Here is a 9,036-nt window from a genome sequence, read left to right as displayed (position 1 = left end):
GACTGTCTTGAAACTGGCCTGGTCTATGCGTTTACCCGCCTTGTCAAAACCCGCCTGGTACCTCTCCAAATTAACTTCATCTGCAAGTTTGGTAGCCACGGACCGGGTCTCCTTCCGCAAACGGGTGTAATCGTCCCTGGTAAATCCTTTGCCGTCAAAGTTCAACTCTGGAAAGCCATTAGCTAATTCAGACACGTCCATGTCTTCATTATATGCCTTGGCCCGGGTTAGTGCATACATGGTGGCTATGCGGGCAGATGATCTTTTTAGCTCTCTCAACTGACTTGGCAAAGTTGACAAAACATTGAGCATCTCCTTAATCGTCTTTGGCATGCCTGCCGCGCCCACTACATAGCGAATGATGTGCAGACTTCCAGTGTACAACTGCTCAAGGAAGGTATAAGTCGCCTTCAACTGCACAATGCGCTCTTTCTTTAGGCTCACAGTTCTCTTGCCTACAAAGGATGAGAACATTCAAGTCAGTTTCAACATTTTCATATCATTATAAACATAACTTGGGCAAATGATGTGGCGGCTTACCAAAAATAGCTTGAGTCATCTGAAAAATATGCTTCTTCAAGCTGGTGAGCTCCTCTATTATGGACTTAAGCCATCCTTCCATGTCCTAAGCACGTTTTCTAAGAGATTCCTTCTCTTTTTCATATTCTTCTTGAAGAGACTTAAGTTTTCCATCCACCACAGACGCTGCCTTTTCTTGGTCAGCAACGGATGATTCAGCGTCTGCCCGCAGCTTTTGCTCAGCTTTCAGGGTTTCTTGGCAGCTGGTCAATTTGCCTTGTGCTTCAGACAGCAGTTCCTGCACACAAAAATTACATGGAATAAACATTATGAAAGTCCCAAGCAGACTACTATTACTCTACATAGAACTTGGGGGCTAATGCACTTTTGAATTCTTATCTATTGACAATAAGAGCTGGCTCGCATTGGCATGATGAACCGGCCTTTGGGGGCTACAATGCCACATTCAGCAATCTTGTTCATCAAGACCCGACTTGTTACTCATGTAACAAGACGACCCTTGGGGGCTACTAGATGTCTAAGGTTATGCTATCATAATCCTACACGCAAATAGAGTGTCTTATTTGTAGCCAGGATTGGGCGGCTATTAAGGATATAATGATATAAGTGACAAACTCTGAAGGTTCAAGACATACCTCATATTTTCGTATAAGCATGTTGACCATGCTAGTTTCCATGTTCCTGCTCTCAGACAACCGAGTCACATCCGCTTCATGAAGCTCCGTGACATTCAGCTCCTCCAAGTCTGGCAGCTCAAGTTTCTCCTTCCCTTTTGGCGGGAGCTTGTGAATCGCCCTTGGATGGCACTTTTGCCAAAGCCCTTGATGGCCCAGGGGCCTTGAACTCAGTTCTGGTAATGGTAAGGTCATCTGGGGAGGAGATGTTGTCGCTTCATTAGCCGTCGTTTCCGTCCTCAGCTCACGAGCATGAGAGGACAGGTTAACTTTCAGCTGATTATTGATATTTTTTAGCCTGTGTGTCTGCGACTTCACCAGGCGGCGGGTTATCCTGCCCAAAGACCTCATGAGTTTTCTTAGTTTGGTCCTTGGGAGTTTATTCATGAGTCTCGACCGGCTCTGATGACGAGCCAGACTCACCGGTCTTCCTTTTCTTTGCCTTGGCTCTTCATATTCACAAGGGTTATAACAATGTCAAGATACATTCAAATTTTGTCAAAGAAATATGACTTGCTCGCATGCATACTTATCCCGGCTTGATAACCACTGGAGCCAACTGGGACCCTGACAAGTCATCTGACGACAATGGTGACTCCTGATAATCCAAATTAGACGGGTTAAAAGGCTGTTTAAAATAAACCATCTCAAGGATGAGAAGGAGTTGGACTATGAGGTACCTCGTTGGCACGTTTGCGAGCGTTTGGTGCATATTCTGAGCCGCCCATTGAAGCACCAGAGTCGCTACCTGCCCCTTGTTTGGATGAGCCGGCGTACTGTGTTTTCTTCTTTAAGAAATTAGGGTCTAAATAAGAAAGTGGATGAGGAAAGGGCACTTTTCTCACTACTCTCCTCAGCTTCTTAGGAATAGGAGTATCTGAATCATATAAGATAGATATTACCTCAACATCTTCAGCCCGGCTCTCACATGCGTCATACTGGAGAAAGCATCGACAGTTGGAATATTTCAAACACAAGTTAAAGAAAAGATAAGTTAATCAGAAAGAAGGAAGTTTACCTTTGAATCATCATCCTGAGGCGACTCATTAAGAGTCGGGTCATCATCAGGCGTCTCTTCATCCTCAGAGACCTCCGGATCAGAAACGGCCTTAGCTTTCTTCTTCTATTTTGGGTCTTCATCCACCACAGCCTTACGAAGCTTAGCAGCCATCTTTTTCTTCATTGGTCATTTGCTCCAGAAAGGATCGTTTTGCTGTGAAGGAAACCATCAAAGGATTATACAGAAGGGTGCACAAGCTAAAGTTAAAACATCGTTTCCAACACTTACTGGGGGTGGCAGGTTAGACGCACAAAATGGAGCTAGCCCAAATGTGCCGCTATCTGACGGAGGAACCATGATCGGAGTCCTCATCGCTTCATCAGCTTCTGCTTTCGTAAAGTTGGTCGAGCTGCTTCGCTGAGGATCAGTCTTTTCTTTTGTAGCATGGACATTTGGACTTGAATAATTCAAAGCAATAGTATATAATTTGACATGAAGATATAAATACTCAAGCATACTAACAAGCAACCACGCCTTTCAAAATATCAATGCTAAAGAATGATATCCCTAGCTCGTCATGCTCAATCATTGATCCATTCATGAAACACACTCAATATTAGCTACATCCAATGCACAATTATGACAATAGTGCTCTCTAGTTGGTGATTTGTAAGAGAAGATGCAGACTTAAAATAAGAAAATAAAAATTGCATAAAAGTAAATAGATGGGCCCTTCGTAGACGAAAGCATAGATTTGTATAGGTGCCAGAGCTCGAGATTTAAATTAGAGAGATACTATTATTTTGAGAGGCGTGATTTTCTTGTCAACCAAAACAATCGAGAATTCCCAATATCTTCCATGCTAGACACATCATTGGCGGTTCCCAAACAAAAAATAAAGTTTACTTTCTTTCAACCATTCTTTCACAATCCATGGCTAGCCATATCCACGAGGGCCTTCCATACCAACACTTTCCAAGAAATTTATTATTAACATTTTTTTCATTTTGGGACTAGGCATCCCTATTACCTTGCCACTTTGCCGTTCAATGACAAGTGAATAAATACTCATCGTAAGAGTAACACACATAGCATGGAAATTTTTGGCCACCCCCTGCCGCTTCATGAGCGGTAAGGGCACAAAAAACAGAAAGTTATTTTGAAAGATTAGAGTTGGCACATGCAAATTTACTTGGAACGGCATGGAAATACCGCATATAGGTAGGTATGGTGACTCATTTGGCACAACTCGGGTTTAAGGCGTTGGATGCACAAGCAGTATTTCCGCCTAGTGCAAATGAAGGCTAGCAAATAGATTGAGAAGCAACCAACCAAGAAGCAAAACCGGTCATAAACATGCATTAAACATAACTAACACCAAATAATGCACCATAAGTAGGATATAATTTCGTTGCATAACTATTAACTTTACGTGCATGCGTAGGGAATCACAAACCTTAACACCAATATTCTCACTAAATCACAATTACTCACTAACATGACTCACATATTATAATCTCCATATCCCAAAACTATTGCAAGGAATCAAACTGATCATATCCAATGATCTATATGAAAGTTTTTACTACATCTCTCTTGAATATTCATCACTTCGGGACCAAATTCATATCTTGTGGAAATTACCATTACTATTATGAACTCTTAAAAAGGTATATGTGAAGCATGAGAGTGCAACTATTTCTTCAAAATTTAATCTTATGAACTCTCAAAATAATTTAGTGAAGCATGAGATTTCAAATATTTCTTCAAAATATAGTCATATCAACTCTTAAAATAATTTAAGTGAAGCATGAGAGTTCAAGTATTTCTTCAAAATATAACCACCACCGTGCTAAAAAGGTTTAAGTGAAGTACTAGATCAACTGTCTAGCTCAAAAGATATAAGTGAAGCACATATAGTATTCTGACAAATTATGATAAACATGTGGCTCTCTCAAATAAGTGTGTCCAATAAATATGATTGTGACAAACTAAAAGGCAAATAAAGCAAATAATCATATAATACACGACGCTCCAAGCAAAACACATGTATGTGACGAATAAAAATATATCTCCAAGTAAAATTAACGATAGTTAGTAGAAGAAAGAGGGGATGTCTTCTGGGGCATCCCCAAGCTTAGTTGCTTGGGAGTCCTTGAATATTACCTTGGTGTGCCTCGGGAATCCCGAATCTTAGGCTCTTGCCACTCCTTATTCCTTCATCCATCGTGTTCTCACCCAAAACTTGAAAACTTCAATCACACAAAACTCAACAAAACCTTGTGAGATCCGTTAGTATAATAAAGCAAATCACTACTTTAGGTACTATTGCAAAGTCATTCATATTTTATTTTTGCATTATACCTACTGTATTATAACTTCTCCATGGCTTATACCCCCCGATACAATCCATACTTTCATCAAAACAAGCAAAATAATGCATCAAAAATAGAATTTGTCAAAAATAGAACCGTCTTTAGCAATCTGAACATTTACTATACTTTTGTAACTCCAAAAATTCTCAAAATTTAGGAAAACATGGATAATTTATATATCAATCGTGTCTAAAAAATTCAGAAGCTTTGGACGTTTAGACTTTGTTTGGTACTGATATTCTGGAAAACCAAAAACAGGCAAAAAATAGCAACTGACACTGGGCACTAATTTAATAGTTTAGTCGAAAAAATGATATATAATTGCTTGTAAGTGAATATAAAACATCTAAGAATGATAATGTAATAGCATGGAATAATAAAAAATTATAGATACGTTGAAGACGTATCATCCACCGAGTTGATGATGTTAGACAAGTGATCAAGCCTTCTCCATGGATGCCTCGTCATATACGACCGTGTCCCCTAGCTTAACCACAAATATGACCAATTCTTTTGCTTGTGATGGGTGGAATGTATTCAGAAGAGGGTGGGGTTAGTTTTACCATCTCACAAACATGCACAACGATAACAATTAATGGATCGCTCGAGCCAGGCGAGGCCGAGGTAGGCCCCTTTAAGCTTGCAGTGCAACCATGACTCGACACGGGAGAGTGGTTGCAAGCCTTGGGAAGAGACTAGGAGAGCGATACGGAGTTAGATGGGGATGTTTCTCATCATTCTGTCGCTCCAACTCCGAGGGTGACGCATAATATGATTTAGCCTATCGAAGATACGCCAAAAAGGGTGTGAATCAGGGTTGATAGAGTGCCAGACTTGAGCAACCATCACGGGAAACCTTTGTGGAAGTACCACATGAGATGTATGCCATAAAAACTAATACCATTGAATTCATATATGAAAGGAGTTTCTATGGTTTGATTTTCATAGCCACCATCATATTTGACTTTTTTAAATAGTGTGTTGCTTTTTTTAAACCGGTGTGAAATCTTTGCGACTTATGAAATTATCTGAAGTATGAAATAGATGATTGAATTTTGGGAGTTTTTTTTGTAACCTATTTTCTGAAACAGTGAAATATTTAAAAAATGAAAATGTAAAGACAATGAAATAAATTTATTTTCACGTAAAATTCTGTTTAAAACATTTTATATGGAACAATGTAATGATTTATTAATCATTTGAACTATAATTGGAAGAATAAAATGCAATCAATTCAAATATATCAGTGTTCCGAGGGTCTTCTCATTTTCTTAAAAAATAGATATTTGGTTTTAAAATAGCAACCATTCGAAATATAGTACTTGTAAAATTAAGTACTCACTCTGATCCAAATTAATTGTTGCTTACTAAAATAGTGACGATTAATTTGGCTTAGAGGGAGTACTTAGGACGTGCTCTGTTGCCTGCATATAGGCCAACCAGACACGCGCGGGAAGAAAGTGGATTGTTTTGTTGCTTGCATTCAATGTTGGGCCTGCATCACGCGGACTTTAAATTAGCTGCGAGCCAAACCCTCTAGAAACTGCCGAATCCGCAATTTCAGCGAGACATGCCGAGTTGAGCCACAACGAGCACACAAGCTAGTACAGGCCATGTACTTGGTTTGCCGTGTTACCCCATTAATCTTCTTTCTAATCTCCCTTCAAATCCACACAAGGATGCTTGGATTCGAGATAGGCTTTATACGAAAAGATGCACATCGATGTTATGGTTTCATTCGGACGATATTTTTTTTAGTTTCGTCCACCATAAATGTTTAATTTAATGTTCATGTTTGGGGTTATTTTGGACGAATTTGACACAGTCGATCGTTTGAAATTTCGTTTGACCAGTAGCTTCATCTCGCAATTTCAAACGACTTTTGTGTTACACATTTTCTGTTTTGATGATCGTAAATGAGTAGATCTACATATTACTCATGACTATACATATGTATGTGTGAGTTGTTTTAATGACAATCACTAATCTCCTACGAAGGCCCTTCTAATCGTTCTTCTCGACCCCCTCTCCCGCATCCTACTGCACATGCGTCATCGCGCCGTCGTTCATCTCGGCCTCCTCTCACACGTCCTACTACACTGGAGTGGCCGTCTATGTCGTTCCCTTCGACCTTCTCTCCCACATCCTGCTACATGGCGCCATAGCCAGCGTTGTTCCTCTCGGCCTCCTCGCCCGTGTCCTACTACATTGTTGTCGGCGTCGTTCCTCTCGGCCTCCTCGCGCGCGTCCTACTACACTGTCGCCGACGTCGTTCCTTTCGGCCTCCTCTCCCGCATCCTACTACATTGACGCCACCATGGTTCCCACACTGCACTTCTCCTCCCCGTCCTCTGCCTCGGCGCACGTCCGCACAAACTTTCTCTGTGGCGACGAACGTTCGCCGTGACGCCGGCAGGAACGCTCTCCCTCGTGCTCGTCGTGTCAGACGCGGCGACACGGTCACCGTCCATCGCAATCGCGAGGCACTCCAGTGTAATTCCGTGTGTTAAGTGCAAGTGTTAACTATTAATCATATCCCGTGTATGCAACCAAACACCATGTAGTTGCATTGGCCGAGCTAATGGAGGAGAAACTGCTCTCCTAATGGAGGCAATCTAGATGAGAGAAACCAAATGATGTGCAAATGGTGGTTTTTTGTTTTTTTCCTCAATCAGGCTCACCAGAGACACACATGCAATGCATGCAAAATCGACACGGGTAACCAAACGTGTCCTTATCTTTTGTACATGGAGAGAGAACGCATGCAACGATTCTTCTCTGCACTCTCTCTCCTGACAAAATGCCGACAACGCCTCACAAAAGTATTTGCATTCCTCTCTCCAAACTTGTGTGAAAATAGTTTTCAAATCTAACTTACGAAACTACCACGAATCTTGGTTTGCGTTTTTGTTTTTGATTTTTGATTGATTGAGGAGAATGGTCCTCTAGCGGATTTTGCTTCGAGTTATGGGATGTGATGGTCTAGAAGCTGAAAAACATGATGGTCCATAAAGTGGAAAAGCCCACTTACAATTTATCCACCTACATTGCTGCCGACCGTTTATAAGCTCCAGTTGTCCAACATGGGCAGTCACCCGCTCCATTCCCGCCACACCTCAAAGCCCTCTCAAATTCTAGAATATTTCAAGAGAACTCTCGCACCCGCTGCCCTCTCGCTCCTCTCCTTATGGCTGCGTCGGGGTCGCGGCGGGTTGCGAGCCCCAGAAGTAGTTCCTGTCCATCATCCACAATTTTGCCGCCGAGAAGTCCCACGACGGTAAGTGTCCCCTCCACGCGGCCTCGCCGCACCCACCCCATAGCATCATAGGGTCTTGACTTCTGGGTCCTCCGCTAACGCAGGTGCTTCTCCGCTTAGAGTGTAGATCGCATGGTGTCGGGCCTAAAGCGCCGGCTCGATGATGTGGTCTCAGCGTCCAACGCGGCCACGACAGAGCTCGAGGCCGCGAAGCGCGTATGCGAGGCGGCGGAGACGGAGCTGCGCGGGAGTAAGGTGCAAGCTTCCATCGCAGATGCGTCGATTCAGGCGCTCGAGGTCTCCCCCATCTCTCTCACCCCGAAATGTGTGATTCATGTCTCCATTTAGTGCGAGTTCGCATGACTTGGTTCGACGTGTTGTCTTGGTGTGTTTAGGCGACGATCTCTCATCTTGAGGAAGAGATCGCGAAGCTGGGCTACGAGTTGGATACTTTTCTTCTTCCTATGTTTTCCACTAGCAATTATATGAAAAGATTGGGTATTATTATCCTCCTGAACCACCTAAGTGCCCATTTCATCCCTTCTTCTCTGAGAAGCTTTCGTAGCTTCTCTTCGGCTTCCGCTTAGCAATACGATCAATCATGTCTAGTATATTGACCTCGGCCTTTAAGTTTTTCTTTTTGCCAATTTGTAAATGCCACTTTCATTTTTTGTCCAATGCCGCAAGAAACTGTGGCATGTGTCTAATCTTATATTGTCATCTTTCAATATTCGATCGCCCCCTATTCTCTTTTGCCCATTCACTGGCTATCAAATCAAGAAAACCCTCCCTCTCGAACCACGACAATTCGAAGACAAGATGTTTTTTTTTGCCTACGTTGGTCGCATCCCCCGAGTCAACAAGGAGAGGAGTGCAATCAGAAAGAAGCTTATTTTCCCATTCCACACTAGTTAGAAGCCGATCCAATTTCTCATTTGTTGGATTCTCCAAATTGTTCAGCCAAGTGCATTACATGTCTGTGAGATCAATCTCTCTCAGGTCCAGTCTCTCAATGATAACGTTAAACATAAACAACCACCTCCTACAGTAGTTGGTAAGCCCAAACATTTATTGTTTATGGTCCCGGTCATAAAATCAAGTGTGGTGCATACCTGGTCTCTTGTACCCACATTTGTAAATATATTCTGTTTCTCAACACTTAATCTTCGTCCAGATGTCGCACAATATATA

This window comes from Triticum dicoccoides, chromosome 7B, assembly GCF_002162155.2.
Source record: "Triticum dicoccoides isolate Atlit2015 ecotype Zavitan chromosome 7B, WEW_v2.0, whole genome shotgun sequence".
In the NCBI taxonomy this organism is placed as follows: Eukaryota; Viridiplantae; Streptophyta; class Magnoliopsida; order Poales; family Poaceae; genus Triticum; species Triticum dicoccoides.
This window is presented reverse-complemented; position numbering follows the sequence as displayed.